This window comes from Magallana gigas, chromosome 1 (assembly GCF_963853765.1).
Source record: "Magallana gigas chromosome 1, xbMagGiga1.1, whole genome shotgun sequence".
Taxonomy (NCBI): Eukaryota; Metazoa; Mollusca; class Bivalvia; order Ostreida; family Ostreidae; genus Magallana; species Magallana gigas.
The window spans coordinates 49,050,788-49,067,373 of record NC_088853.1 but is presented as its reverse complement, the minus strand read 5'-3'; the positions used below and the strand labels follow the sequence as shown (position 1 = coordinate 49,067,373).

The following is a 16,586-nucleotide window of genomic DNA, read 5'->3' as shown; positions in this document are numbered from 1 at the left end:
GTGAAGACGGGTATAAAGGGAGACAATGCAAAACTGGTAACAATGAAATAGTACATTCAGGCTTACGTAGAATGAACATACACATGACGTTTGTTGATACAATCCAATTCTACTACAGTTATTGCCGAGATCAAAGAGATGCCGCGGACGTTATTCTCCAATATACCACGAACGTCATCAGTCAATTATCAGATCAGAAATACCTATTTGTCTCGCACTGACCATAAAATACAACTTCAAACCGTAAAAAGTTTTAAAACAATGTCAATTTCACGTGTTAGTTTCAGTCAAAACGATGTGTATTGCCTCAAATGTTTATTGTAAAGAGATCAATGCGGCTTTCCCTAGCACCTCCCTAGCACATTTTCACTGCGTGTTTTTATATAAAATATAAAACGTGTAGTAGTAATAATCGTATTAAATTGCCCTTAAAATATTAGGAACATGATTCAAAGATATTTTATAAATAAGTAAAGAGTATTAAAAATCCAAAGAAAAAATGCTGTCGTCTGCATGTGATTCCTATGATCGATACACATGTAAATATTACTAACATAACCACTGAGGTTACACGGAACAAACGTCAAAATGACCTAGATCGTCTCTCAATAGGAGAAACGATATGTAGATATACTGGGTTGTTAGTAGAATAGAAATAAAGTTCTTGTTTTCGTGAATGTTGCAGGATAACCTCTTCGGTCTCGAAATGTTGTTAAAATATAAAAGTCTCGGCTAACGCCTCGGCTTTTATATTTTAAAACAACATTTCTCAACCTCGGAGGTTATTCTGCAACATTCACGATAACTTGTACTTTATTTCTTAAATATATTTCATTATGTTCTTACTGAATTTCATATTAAGCTAATCTTTTTTTAAACTAAGTAATCCGATTCAAAAGCCTAATGAAAATACATGCTTACATGTATATTTGAACGATTTGGACAGATAATATTTCTGCCTGTATGTAGCAATTTTCCATGACTCTGATGCTTGTTTAGTAGAGTGGGTGCTTGCAAGCACTCACAAAAGTTTTTGTCACAGGTATAGGGAGTTTTGAAGATCGCCCGTACACACCTGCTCTGCTCTGCTTTTGTTCACTGAACTTGTTTGTTGAATTTTTTTGCTAATCTAAAATTTACAGGCATATTTTGTTTGACAAAATTTCCAAAATTAAGAGGAAAAATCATTAAAATAGAAGTCATCGTAAAATTTAAAAAAAAAAAAAAAAGGTAATTGCAGGAAGTTTTATGAAATTCTTACTAAATTTTGATTGATAAAAACTGAAATATTTTTCATTCCTGTCTCCTTATGGTCAAGATCTAGTAAATGATTCCAAAGTGTCTTTTTGGTGCTAGAACCACTATTAAAGTCATAATTGATTTGAAGAATCGTTTTCCCGTACTTTACAGCTTTAAAGGAATTATGTAGAAAACAATACTTTGATATTCTATATTCAATCATGGAAAAAGTAATCCCGGTACCTATATTCGATTTGACATCATGTTGAAGAAAAGGAAAATAGCTTATTTAGTGCCGTTTTTGGAGAGATTGTAGGCATTCTAGATATATTTCATTAGTCAGAAATGGACAAAACTCCGAGATTTGTTACTTTTATCCTTCATATTTCAAATTTTTGTCAACGATTCCAGAAATGATTCTGAGATATCCGGTGCCCGGTAAAGCTCAGACTTGTTTAATTTAAAAGTGATTAACAAAATTTGATATTCCTTTTTTTCATGTAATGTCAGTTTGCAACAACAAGAAGTATGGACGTAATTGCTCTATGACATGTGGACATTGTCTTCACCTGTATGGAGAACAATGTAACCACGTGACCGGTCAGTGTCCTCGCGGATGTGTTTCCGGCTTTCAAGGCGACCTTTGTATTGAATGTACGTACATTTCATATGTTTAATTAATGTTAACTTATTCAGTGCCCTTTGTGCATGCGTAGCATTTTTTTCTTCAAACCATGAGATAAAATATGAATATCTACCTCTAAATATTTATAAGCGTTTGTCATTATTTTTACTCAGCAAGCGGTGAGTTCAGGAACACGACACTTGCATGGTCGACGTATAATGGTATGATTATTTAACAGCATTCATGTAATATAAAATGTTTTAACAATATTCCAACTCTGAATCAATTTTTTTTTCAATATTATCTAATTGCGTTAAAAGTTGAGCCATTTACTCAATTTGTTTTAATTTAGTTCATATGAAATCAAGTCAGAAATGTAACATCATTGCGTTACTAAAAATTTGTTTGCTCCATATTCCTAAAGTATTTAAAATAGATAATAGCAAATTCGATTAAACCGGAGAGAAAATTATCGGTGTTACTGTTAGTATTTCTCACATTGCATATTATTCGATTGATGTTAACTTATTCAGTACCCTTTTATCATGCGTAGCATTTTTTCTCAAAACCATTTGAATAAATGTATGAAAACCGTTATATGTAAATATATTTGGGTTTGGTATTTTTTTTAAGCAAGAAATAAATTCAAGGACAAGACACTTGTACGGCCAATGAATGATGGTATGATTATTTAACAGCATACATGTAATGTAAAATGTTATAACAATATTCCATTCTAAATATTTTTTTTTTTAAATTGTACAATTATCTGATTGTGTTTGAAGTATATACATTTTCTAATTTTGTTCTAATTTAGTTCAGTTGAAATCAAATCAGAAATGTTACATGATAGCGTTAATTAAATTTTGATCACTAGAAATTCGTAGAGTATTAAAATATACGATATCAAATTTGAATTAAAAAGGAAAAATAATCATGGGTGTTGGGATTTCTCAAAACTATGTTTGAATATAAAAAAAATATAATCTAAACATATCATATAAAAGTGGCCGTTTACATGCGTGTTAGTGACAGCTGAAATTACCTAAGACTAAATTATTTCGATTAAAAAAGACCCCAAAAATATGAATCAATATGACAAAATCCATATAGTGTGATATTTCCCTTATTCTTCTTTTTTTTATCTTAAAAAGTGTATACATAGTAATAAACAACTTAACACGATATTGAATAAAACAAAAGGAAGAATGGACGTTTGATATTGGGTCCTAGTTCCTTGTGGCTCAGCCAGGAATTAGTCAGTACAATTTAAATCTTAAAATGTGAAAAAAACAACAACACAAGATAACAAATAAAAACAAATGAGTATAGGTAAACTAGAGCAGAGCTCGTGACAAAACCACGAGTAGGTCTTCCGTTATTGCTGCGAGTTGAAAATATATGTGATATGGTGACAAACGATTATAATGCCTAAACTTTCAGTTCTGCTTTTGTTATAAAAACGTGTTGTGATTAAAAGCCTGTATATAAAACGTGTTTTGAAAAAGAAAGGAAGAAAATGTTTAAGGAAAACTATTTGTCGAACACAGTTTATGTAATCGTTTCAAACATTCTTTATAAAATGAGTTGTTTAATTGCGAGTTAAATTTCCAAAGGGTAGCAAGCATTGTTATAAACAGTTGGTATTCATGATTCATTCCGGGAATTAAATTGTGTTAACTTAGTCAGTACCCTTTGTGCATGCATAGCATTTTTTTCTTCAAACCATGAGATAAACTATGAATACCTTCCTCTGAATATATATAAGCATTTGTCATTTATTTTATTCAGCAAGCGGTGAGTTCAGGAACACGACACTTGAATGGTCGACGTATAATGGTATGATTATTTAACAGCATTCATGTAATATAAAATGTTTTTACAATATTCCAACTCTGAATCAATTTTTTTTCAATATTATCTGATTGCGTTAAAAGTTGAGCCATTTACTCAATTTGTTTTAATTTAGTTAATATGAAATCAAGTCAGAAATGTAACATCATTGCGTTACTAAAAATTTGTTTGCTCCATATTCCTAAAGTATTTAAAATAGATAATAGCAAATTCGATTAAACCGGAGAGAAAATTATCGGTGTTACTGTTAGTATTTCTCACATTGCATATTATTCGATTGATGTTAACTTATTCAGTACCCTTTTATCATGCGTAGCATTTTTTCTCAAAACCATTTGAATAAATGTATGAAAACCGTTATATGTAAATATATTTGGGTTTGGTATTTTTTTTAAGCAAGAAATAAATTCAAGGACAAGACACTTGTACGGCCAATGAATGATGGTATGATTATTTAACAGCATACATGTAATGTAAAATGTTATAACAATATTCCATTCTAAATATTTTTTTTTTTAAATTGTACAATTATCTGATTGTGTTTGAAGTATATACATTTTCTAATTTTGTTCTAATTTAGTTCAGTTGAAATCAAATCAGAAATGTTACATGATAGCGTTAATTAAATTTTGATCACTAGAAATTCGTAGAGTATTAAAATATACGATATCAAATTTGAATTAAAAAGGAAAAATAATCATGGGTGTTGGGATTTCTCAAAACTATGTTTGAATATAAAAAAAATATAATCTAAACATATCATATAAAAGTGGCCGTTTACATGCGTGTTAGTGACAGCTGAAATTACCTAAGACTAAATTATTTCGATTAAAAAAGACCCCAAAAATATGAATCAATATGACAAAATCCATATAGTGTGATATTTCCCTTATTCTTCTTTTTTTTATCTTAAAAAGTGTATACATAGTAATAAACAACTTAACACGATATTGAATAAAACAAAAGGAAGAATGGACGTTTGATATTGGGTCCTAGTTCCTTGTGGCTCAGCCAGGAATTAGTCAGTACAATTTAAATCTTAAAATGTGAAAAAAACAACAACACAAGATAACAAATAAAAACAAATGAGTATAGGTAAACTAGAGCAGAGCTCGTGACAAAACCACGAGTAGGTCTTCCGTTATTGCTGCGAGTTGAAAATATATGTGATATGGTGACAAACGATTATAATGCCTAAACTTTCAGTTCTGCTTTTGTTATAAAAACGTGTTGTGATTAAAAGCCTGTATATAAAACGTGTTTTGAAAAAGAAAGGAAGAAAATGTTTAAGGAAAACTATTTGTCGAACACAGTTTATGTAATCGTTTCAAATATTCTTTATAAAATGAGTTGTTTAATGGCGAGTTAAATTTTCAAAGGGTAGCAAGCATTGTTATAAACAGTCGGTATTCATGATTCATGTCAGGAATTGCATTTTAAAAAAAAAATTAACCCGCCTACAAAACACAAAACATAAGATATCTTCTTTCTTTGAATATTTCAAATTTTTTGGAGACTGTGTGCAAGTTTACAATTGTTGCGTGCTGAGAAAATTTACAGACCCTGAAACGTACAACTTCTCAAAAAAAAAAACGTACGACTTACGCGCGAGAAACGTATTGTGTAAACCGTTTAGCGTTTCGTGTTAATCGTGAAGCATTTCGTGTAAACCATTTAGCGTTTCAGGCAAAGCCTGCAGAGTTTCATGCAAAGCCTGTAAATCGTTTCGAGCAAAGCGTGCGAGAACCGTGTGAAACGTTCATCAGATTTCATTCGGAACTCTCTGACAATTTAATTGTTTCAAAATGGCACCCGTGTTTTACATTACTTTAAACTGTTTGTGATTTGCAAAACTCTTTTCTAAGTATTCTCATGAAAAAATAATCCATAGTCTGTCCCAGGTTCTCGATTCCGGGATATTTTGACAGATTTTATTAAATGTCAGAGCATTTTTTAGTAAAATGAATAGAATTCGACGCTAACAAAAAATTTCCAAACAAAATAACAAGTAACTGACCGCATAAATATTCCTTTAGTTATGTATGAGCCGATTTTCAAAGTCTACGGGACTTTACAATGTTAATTTCGGCCATTGCTGCCAAGCGTCCGAGGGAGTAGTTATTATTTTTCATGCGCTTTAAAATAAATCGAAAAAAATAAAACATATTGTTTTATTTAATCTGTGTAAATATAAATGATAATTTAGCTATTCAGCGAGACTGTAAGTTATCCTTTCATAAATTCTAAGTCAGGAAAACATAAATCCGAGTGTGATGCAGTACAACCAATGATGACCTATATATCGATACGTTTAAGTTACGATGCGCTGACATTTTAAGCATGATAAGTGACTGCTGGGACTGTGAATGTTGCAATGACAGCGTAACTGGAAACCTTTTTACAAAGGTATGTTAATATTTTGTTCTATGTATCGTAAATGGTTTAATAATAAGAGCAGTCATTATACTTCAGTTGTAACTTATTTATAAATGAATCGGCAGTGCGAAAGCGAAAGTAGGGTACCCCTGTGATGTTTTGTTAAACACATACCGCTAAATTAATCACTAAATATATTAAACAGAAATAGATTGAAAACTTCACAAACTTGACAATAACCTAGTGTTAATTTGACATTGACACACTTGAAAATCTGTGGGCCAATGATTATGTCATGTGAATGAAAGTAGGGATGGAAAAACATTCGGAGAACCAGCATTATAAAAGAGCATTCTTCTTGAAATTTTGTTCATTGCTTTTCTCTAACCCACAGCTTAAAACTTTAATAGTTTATTGATTAATTAGTTCAATTTCTAAACATGTTTTTTACCTTACTTTAGAAATTTAAAAATAGAAATGAATTGTATTTATTTATTCTAATTTTATACTGTTATTAATGGTTGAGCAGGCCAAGATATATGATATATGATAATTCATTCCATGTAAATTACCAATCATAAACCAAAGAATTATCTGATATCTGCAGTCTTTTGTTTCCTTTTGTTCCATTTATGTCTTTAAATGACTATATAATTTCATTAACGAAATAGTTTCTTTTAACGTTAAATAATTACAATTTTTTTATGCCATTCTTAAAAAAGTTTGTTTAGAATTGCCACCTGAAGGTTTCTAGAACCAGGAGAGAGGGGAACAAGAACAATGTGACTACAAAAATGGTACTTGTCCAAATGGATGTGAAGACGGGTATAAAGGGAGACAATGCAAAACTGGTAACGAAAAAATAGTACACTCAGGCTTATGTAGAATGAACGTAGACATGACAGTTGTAGATACAATTCAAATAGATTTCATTATGTTCTTACCAAATTTTAAAATTATGCTAATTTTTTGTAAACTAACTAGTCCGATTCAAAAGCCAAAAAGAAATATATGCTTACATGTATATTTAAACGATTGGGACGGATGATATGTCTGCCTGTATGTAGCCATTTCCTATGACTCTGATGCGTGTTTAGTAGAGTTGGTGCTTGCGACCACTCATGACAATTGTTGTCAGATGTATAGGGAGTTTTAAAGATCGCTCACAAATACCTGCTCTGCTGAATACGCAAATCGGAATCCTTATGCATATATTTTTTTCTCACTGAACATGTTTGTTGAACTTGTTTTTTTCCTAATCTAAATTTTACAGGTATATTTTGCTTGACAAAAATTCCAAAATTAAGAGAAAAAATTATTAAAATAAAGGTCATAATCAAATTTAAAAAAAATGTTGATTGCAGGAAGTTATATGAAATTCTGACTAGCCCATATTTATTTAAAATCTACTCACTTTAAGCTATATGATACGATGCAATATTGTCATTTTGATTGATAAAAACTGTAAAGATTTTTCATTCCAGTCTCCTTAACGTTCATCTACTTTCAAACTTTTGTCAACGATTCCAGAAATGATTCTATGAGATATCCGGTGTCCGGTAAAGCTCGGACTTGTTTAAAGTTAGTAAAAAAAATTGAAATTCCTTTTTTTCATGTATTGTCAGTTTGCACTAACAACACGTATGGTCCTAATTGCTCGAGGACATGTGGACATTGTGTCTACCTGTACGGAGAACAATGTAACCACGTGACGGGTCAGTGTCCTCGCGGATGTGCTTCCGGCTTTCAAGAAGACCTTTGTGTTGAATGTACGTACATTTTTTTTTTATGTTTAATTTACGTAAACTTATTCAGTACCCTTTGTGCATGCGTAGTATTTTTTTTCTAATTTTGTTCTAATTTAGTTCAGTTAAAATCAAATCAGAAATGTTACATGATAGCGTTAATTAAATTTTGATCTTTAGAAATTCTTAAAGTGTTTATACAGACGATGTCAAATTTGAATTAAAAAGGACAGATAATCATTGGTGTTGGGATTTCTCAAAACTACGTTTGAATATGAGAAAGGAATATAATCTAAACACATCAGATAAAAGTGATCGTGTACATGCTTGTTAGTGACAGCTGAAATTACAAAAGACAAAATTATTTTGACCAAAAAAATTGGAAATCAATATGACGAAATCCATGTAATGTGATATTTCCCTTCTTTTTTTATCTTAAAAAGTATATACAAAGTAATAAACAACTTAACATGACATTGAATAAAACAAAATGAAAAATGGACAATTGCTACTGGGTCCTAGTTCCTTGTGGCTCAGCAAGGATTTAATCAAAACAATTTACATCTAAAAAAGTATAAAAAAAAACAAAATAACACAAATTAACAAACAAATAAACAAAAAGAAATGAGTATAGGTAAAAAAAAAGGAAATATTGCCCCCCTCTCTCTCTCTCTCTCTCTCTTTAATAATAATGTAACTGTATAAATTAGAGAAACTTGTTAATGTATATGATACGCTTTTGCAGCTTATGGTCCACCTGTTTTGCAAACTACAGTTCAAGTTCCTTTTTATTCCATCATCACCGCTGTCGTATTGTTTTCAGTCAGTGCTCTTCTCAACCTGTTTTTCATGTACGTTACGTACTAGTACTCGAATTATTTTTCACTCGATCGTGATCGTATTTTCTTGTAACATTTGAAAATACGTCACGTCAGTTTACTAAACTTTCAGATCCAGACAGGTACTTGCAAGGTGTCGCAATCGAGAAGAAATGGTAGACGAATCTGTCGAACAACCGAACACTATTGTGAACAGTATTTATATTCAAGAAAAGGGATTTTCTACTTACCAAGAACTCGAGCATGCTGACCAAAAAGTAAACAATGATGTATATACTTCATTAGCATAGAACACGATTAATGAGGGGTATATGTTGTTGTTATGAAAAGTACGTTTTTTTTTCAAAAATATATATTTTGTGAAAATTCGAATGCATTTGTTAGAAAGACGAAATATTTTTCAAAATTTCTTACTCTTACCCTTGACACGGCCAAATGAACATATTGGTATCCTGGGATCTGTTAAAATGTTGAAAAAGACACAGCATCCCATTTTTTAAAAACATTCGAATGCTTTATTCGCCTTTTGTTTTTGTTTTATGTGTATTTATATGTTGTTTGCTTGGCAATAAATACTATAATATGTACGAATATAGTTACACAAAATATTTTAAGTCTGATATTATTTGATATACGACTATTGGTACAGAAATTTAAATTAATGATACCTATTTTAAAGAAAATGTCAGTTCGAGGCCTTTGTGGGCGTTCCGGCCTTTGATCTGTATAATGAAGATTCTAAATTGTAGAATTCGTGACCCTCGGACCAAAACTGCAGCCCAAGGCGGGGTTCAAAGTTCAACATAGAACTACATATGAACAATTTTTAAAAAATTCTTCTCAAGAACTACTGCACCAAAAATGCCAATATTTACACAAAAGGTGGTATATATAGTGAAGATTCTAAATTGTAAAAATCGAGACCCCCGAACAAAACGTAGGGCCCCAGGAGGGGTTTAGATTTTAACATATATAGGAAAATGTTTTGAAATCTTCTTCTCATGAACTATAATGCAACTGTTTGGGATATTACTATTCATACATGTACATCCTTAAATAATATAGATTCTAAAATGTAAAAATCGTAACTCCCGGACAATCGATGGGGCACCAAGAGGGGTTCAAAGTTTAAACATTTTAAATCATATAAAGGAAACGTTCAAAAATTTTCTTCTTAAGAACTAAAATGTTATAGTTTGTGGAATTTCTATGTATGCATCCTTGGCTTATGTAGATTCCTAATTGGTAAAATCGTGACCCCTGGACCAATACTGGGGCCCCAAGAGGGGGTCAAAGTTTATTATAGAAATATAAAGGCTACATGTTAAAAAAATCGTCTTCTCGAGAACTACAATGCTTCAATTTGTGAGATTACTATCATGCATACAACCTTGGATAATGAAGGTTCGACAGTTTTAAAAAAGTGACCCCTGGACTAATACTGGGGACCCAAAATGAGTTTAAAGTTAAATGAAGAAGTATATATGGAAAATGTTTAAAAATCGTCTTGAGAACTACAATGCATCAATTTGTCAGATAACTACGTAAGCATCCTCAAATAGTGTAGATTCGAAATTATAAAAGCCGTGACCTCAATTTAATACTTGGGCCCCAAAAGGTGATCAAAGTTTAGCAAATAAATATAGAGGGAAAATGTTGAAAAATCATGTTGAAAAATCTTTATCTAGGGAACTATAATGCTTCAGCCTGTTAGATTAATATGCAATCATCCTTAAATAATGCAGATTCCAAATAATTAAAACTTTAGCACTTGACTAATACTGTGGCCTCAAGAGGGGTTTAAAGTTGAACATAGAAGGATATATTGAAAATGTTTTTAAAAAGTTTTTCTCGAGAACTATAATGCTACAGTTTGTGAGATTACTATGCACGGATCCTCAAATTGTGTTAACTCTAATGTAGTGGAACCAAGAGTTATCTTTCTTGATGTTCTGTACAGTCTGAGAGTTATTCCTCTTGAAGTGGAACTCTTCTACGTTCAGTTGTTCAGGCTGAGTACGTGCGGTCCCACCTCAAAGCTACACATTTTCATTGCTATGTTACTATTTATGTTGTTCAAGCCAACCATAAACCTCGGACCAATACTGGGTCCCCAGAAAGGGGTACAATGTTTAAATTAGAAAAAGCATATGCTATGAAATGTAATGTTACACGGAACTGCTGTTCAGATGAGCGATATGGCCCCATGGGCCTCTTGTTAATATGTTGATCCATACTTTCTCTTAAGTAATACATTTTAAAATGATTCAAAATTTTCAATATAATAACATTGAATACCGTAATTATATAGATGTAAGTTATACAGATTTGATCATGATCCGACCTTTACGAACACCTCATAATACTCAAAGAATGATCTTGTTTGTCCCTTGAAATATCCTTTATTAGTTAATTTCAATACTGAAATAATATCAAGAACTTTGAATGCACAGGACAGTTAAGGCAACAATTTGCTTTCAAACAGCAGTAAAAGGAGGTCGTTTGTTTAAGCTTTATTTTTTCTGCATGATATATTTTTTTTTACTATTTTTTGACTGATTTTGCAAAGATATGGGTCACTTTAACTTGACCATGTCTTAATTTGACTGTCACGTGACTTTTCAGTGTCACGTGGGCATCTTTTAGGCAAGAAACGTCAATGCTAATTTGAGACAAAAAAGACAAGGGCAAGACAAACAAAGTTTGGAGTAAATAATGCGCCTAATTATTTAAAATTATATATGCATCATAGAAATCAATGCTCATTCACTTGTAAAATTCGTTTAATATGCAAATTCCCAGGAAAACTGGCTACTTGTTGCAAAATAGCGCGTTCTTGTACATTTCAATTAAAATTACAAATTAAAACAATATTTCTCAACAAATAAGCATCAATTTTCATTAGTACACGAAAAAAGGAAGAAAATCATACCAGGTTCAATAATATCTATAGCCGCCTTGCCCTTGTCTATTTGCATTTAATTTGACAGTCAGTCAGGTCTCTCAAATCAATACACATTTCAAACGCACAAATGATCCCAAAAGAGGAGATAACTCTATAAGCGTTAACTCTTCTGAAATAGGCGCAGTGTCATTGTATCGTTTAATCCGAATTTATTTTGAGATAAATTTCATCAGTACATTATGCAAATGATTATTTAAACATAGTGTTTCTGTTTTATCTGTATAAAAAGGGACAGTATGGTTATTATGAATCACCCGCTTTTCCTCTGTTGTATAGACGTAAACAAAAACAGTTGTGCATCATATTTTAGGTTACTGCATGCGCGGAGTTAGTAGTTTCTTAATTTTTGAGGGAAGGAAAGAAAAATATATGAGACCTAATTGTGCAAAATTATCTGAGGGGTAGGCTGGGTTGGGAGAAGACCCTCTATAATAAGACGTAAAGACATATAATATGATTTAAATTGTTCTTATAATATAAAAAATAACCCTACCTCACTGTACAATATGGTCAGGGGTATATTTTGATTATAAGAATATTTCATGTCGGGTGCATGCCTGTGCCCTATGACTCAATGTTTATATACAACACTGTTGTCTTGAAACATTTTCCAGGGGGAGGGGTGGTTCAAGGAATTTTTTTGCAGGTGGCCAGAGACCAAGCCATATTACCATGTGAAGTGTGACTTAAATTAGAATTATCCAGGGGAGAGGGGCTATATACACATGAAGAATGATTTTAAGGTTATACTCATTTTCTTTTTTTTGGGGGGGGGGGGGTGCCTATATATTTATTCAGTCACAAAATTTATTCCATTCCAATTGCATATCTTTCATTACCGAGAATAAAAGAGAGTGTGTAAATCCTGCAAGTAGGCAATCAAAAGCCATTTTTTGGTTCACATGAATATATAAAATTTAAATAATTCTGAACTTAATCTTATGGGAGGGGATGAAGACTCTCCCCCCCCCCACCCCTTTGCATCTTTAATGCATGCAAACAGCATATAGCAATTTGATATAGCTGACTTAGGTAAATGTCTCCTCTCCTCCATTTCTTAAAAAACATATGAATATAATAACTATTATACTTGGCTTATTTGTTTTATTCAGAAATACTAAGAAAATAAATTACTTTCTGAAAGAAAAATAATGATAATATGTTCAGTGACAACATTGTTTTAAAATTGATATACCCATATATGCATGCACACTCAACAATTTCAATTTCTTTTATGTATGATATGATGTCAATGTGTTTATTGTATAACTCCTAAGTTTGATTCCTCTTCTTTCTCCAAAAGCACAGTCTTCCTGTTCTTTAAGTCCAGGTTTTCACATCATTTTTGTATTTTATATTCCCAGGATAAGAGCGGTGTAACTTGTCACCAATAAGAACAGCATTTATGCAAATCCCAAAACATAGCAGGTACCAGCTGAAATGAAAATGAGTTTTCAGTGAGTTTAACATGTAATCAAAATGATTGAAAGATTAAAATGGAAGAATTATTTTCTACAATTTGACAAACATTGGAATTTATCTATCTTGATAAACATTTCATTCTGTTCAGATTTGCATTCAGGTTTTGCACATGTTCAAACACAGCTTTAAAACAGTTTTTAGATGATCGACACCTTCACCCCTATTATGTGTAAAATTACTGTGGCCCCTTTATTTTACTCGACAAAACCTTAACAGTGCACTTCTCTCTCGCTCTTGCTCTCTCTCTCTCTCTTATATTAATAATTTAGGTATACAAGATTTCTATCAAGCTAGTGCAGTTACAGTGAAATCATATTCAGTGGGCACCTCGGAACCGAAAGAACAGCAGTCATCATTTCCAAGGAAGGGAAAGTTTGCTGCAGAAAAGAATCAAAAGACTACTATAGGAAGAGGACGAAAATTTAATTCAAGAGGTTCCTTCAGAGGTCAAACTCGTGGCTCTGCACAAGATCGTTTAGGGTTTCACCCCCAAAGTAATTTTGACGGATCAATTAGAGACTCGACTCGAGTTGCAGAAATCAGCCAAAGTAGGCTGTCGGATCATTTCGTACCACAGGGAGTGGATGAAAATTACATCCGACGATTGGATTTTAAAAATAGTCCAGGAAGGACTCAAACTTGTGTTCATAAAACACCCTCTAAATACAGGAGAAAAAATAACAAATGTATAAGATGTCGTCCAAAGACAATGTATTTTAGAAGAAATAGAAAGTTTATTAGAAAACATGCCATAGAGATTGTTCCCAAGACCCAGGAAGGTCAGGGGATTTACAGTACCTTTTTTGTTGTTCCAAAACGAGACGGAGGTTACCGTCCGATTCTCAATTTACAACCGTAAAATATATTTTTCCAAAATCAACATTTCAAGATGGAATCTCTAAGGTCAATAATACAGGCTCTGAACGTAGGAGACTGGGTGGCATCAATAGATCTAAAGGATGCATATCTACATGTTCCAATTTATCCAGAAGACGGGAAATACCTCAGGTTTTGCATAGACAATATCCATTATCAATTCAGGTCAATGCCCTTCGGTCTAGCAACAGCCCCAAGAGTGTTTACGAAATTAATGGGGGCAATAGGTGCACATCTAAGAAGTCAACAGATTTCCATTTATATGTACCTGGACGATTGGCTTCTCAAAAATGCAGATCGAATGACATTAGTTCATCAACTAAGGAGAACTTTGTTTCTGCTGATGGACTTGTGCCTGGTAATAAATCAATCCAAGTCAATTCTGCAACCAACGCAACAGATGATAACTTATCTTTGAGCACTATTCAACCTCCAACAGGGTATGGTCTAACCCAGTTTGGACCGTTTTCTCAGTCTGCGTGGGGCAATTTCTACCATGGTTATGGAATCTTTTATCCCAGCACGTACATTCCTCAGAGTCCTTGGTTTAATGGCAGCCTATACCATGTAATGCTGATATGTTCAATGTTGATGAGCAATTTTTAATGATGAAGTATTTAAAATTGTAGGTTTGAAATAACATAAGTTTTAAATTTATTCATTTTAAAATTAAACACATATATACACACATACATAGGACTACATGTCAACAGCAGTTTGAGCATTCTGTTAAAGGTCTAATTTGCATGAATGGGTAAAATGACAAACACTTTAACTATTATTTGAAAGTTTCACATGCACATTCTAAACAAACATACCATGTCCATATATAGATTCCTCATTTAGAGAAATCAGATGAAATGATGTCACATGCAATTCAATTATATCTGTATATTATAAGATTTCAGACAGTGTTATGTTCTGAGTGATATAAAAAGCTAGTAATAATAAGTAATGCGCATGAACATTTGATATCAATTGGATGAATATAATGTGTTAAAAAAATTAAATATACTGTGATAGAAGAATTTTCAACACAGAAAAAAAAAATGTTATTGATCAGCTGTTTAAGAACTGGTCAACTAATTTTCAGAAAATCAAATCAGCTGTATATGATCCTTCAGCGTGTACTGTACTGATTTTCAGGACTCCAGATCAGCTGTTTTCACAGTCTCACTTTGTTTACATACAAACAACTACATGTATAGTCAGACTGAGTGTAGTGTAAAGCGATAGTATTGTCTGTACAAATGCTATGAACTGATTCGATCGTGTCGATTGAACTTTCTGAAGAAAATGAGTAACAATTTAACGGACCGACAATAAACTTCTACATGTACAATGTACAGTATAAATGTAAACAATGCATGCAATGCAGTCTCTTCTTATGTTTTGAACAAAACAACACAATAAGTTGATCAGAAATTCATCCACTGTATAAAAACACAGAAAAATAGTTACTTAGATATCTGGTCTATTACAAATACACTGTATATCTATTCTACATACCTGATAAATCATCAAAAGATCGTTACCATCGGGAACACCAGCTACACGTGTTTATAGAAATTCTTCGTATATTCTCGTTGTTGTAAATTTATATATACACAGATTTGTAATTCGTTGTTATAGGTTTTGCCATGAACTATTATATTAACCGTATATTTTGCCAAAACTACTGTTTTCGGTGTATTTTCCATATATGGAAATACAGATGCGGGGCATGTATTATGACGTTATATCTCATTATCTCATTATCCCTTCATTAGCATATCAGAGCGATGTGTAGCCTTATCTGCACTGCGTGTGTTTAAAGAATAATAGGATACATATCAAAACTTATTTTATTGTAGAACTGGCATTCACCGTCTTTAATTCATACGTTACATAAAAGTGCGTGTCATTTGTAATGAAACTAGTAAAGATGCGCTTTTTCATAACGTTCTGGGATAAAAATTAAAAAAAAAAATTCATTTCGATTAGTTTTAAGCAAAGAAAAATTATTTAAAACCAAATCTTTTGAACTTATTTGTTGCAATGCGATAAAATCTTTATTATTAACAAAAAATAAAGATGGTCTGCTGGCCTAATTATTCATAAAAACGTTCATTTTTATTGGTAATTTTGATATGAAATTTGACAATAACAAACAGTAATGTGAATCAAAGGCCAAAGGAAGACTACAAAACAGGAGCAGCGCAAACACAGACCTCTATAAAAATCAGAGGTAGGATCATGGGCCGTGGAGGAGTAAGCATCCTCTGCTGACCGGTCACAACCGCCGTGTGCTCATAGTTGTAATCTGGGAAACAAGATGGTCCGTAGACACGATGATTGATAATGACCTAACAATAAGAATGAAAAACGTCATTCAGCATTCGACCAATCAGACGATAGTATTTACTGACATGGTCGGTGTATCGACCATAGCACTGAACGAAATAATTGACTTCAATCGAGACTGTTGATAATCTTGCATTATCAACTTGCTTGTCAGTAGCTTGCCTCGTTCTAGAATTTGTTGGAAAGTTGACGATAAAACAATATAAAGTCATTACATTTATCGCCAAGTTTTGTTGTAAGGT

The 16,586-nt window shown here is 32.3% G+C and overlaps 1 protein-coding gene and 2 long non-coding RNA genes across 6 annotated transcripts in view; all 3 read left to right on the top strand.

Moving 5' to 3' along the window:
* The window catches only part of LOC136270767 (uncharacterized), a 50,187-nt gene that overhangs the window by 24,215 nt on the left and 9,386 nt on the right, over positions 1–16,586 (top strand). The gene's annotated exons all lie outside the window — the stretch shown is intronic.
* LOC136270778 (uncharacterized) lies at positions 1,763–3,689 on the top strand. The gene is made up of 3 exons (XR_010708639.1): positions 1,763–1,893; positions 2,038–2,085; positions 2,498–3,689. It is a non-coding gene; the product is annotated as an uncharacterized lncRNA (long non-coding RNA).
* On the top strand, positions 3,868–8,822 carry LOC136270776 (uncharacterized). The gene is made up of 3 exons (XR_010708637.1): positions 3,868–4,162; positions 8,585–8,690; positions 8,791–8,822. It is a non-coding gene; the product is annotated as an uncharacterized lncRNA (long non-coding RNA).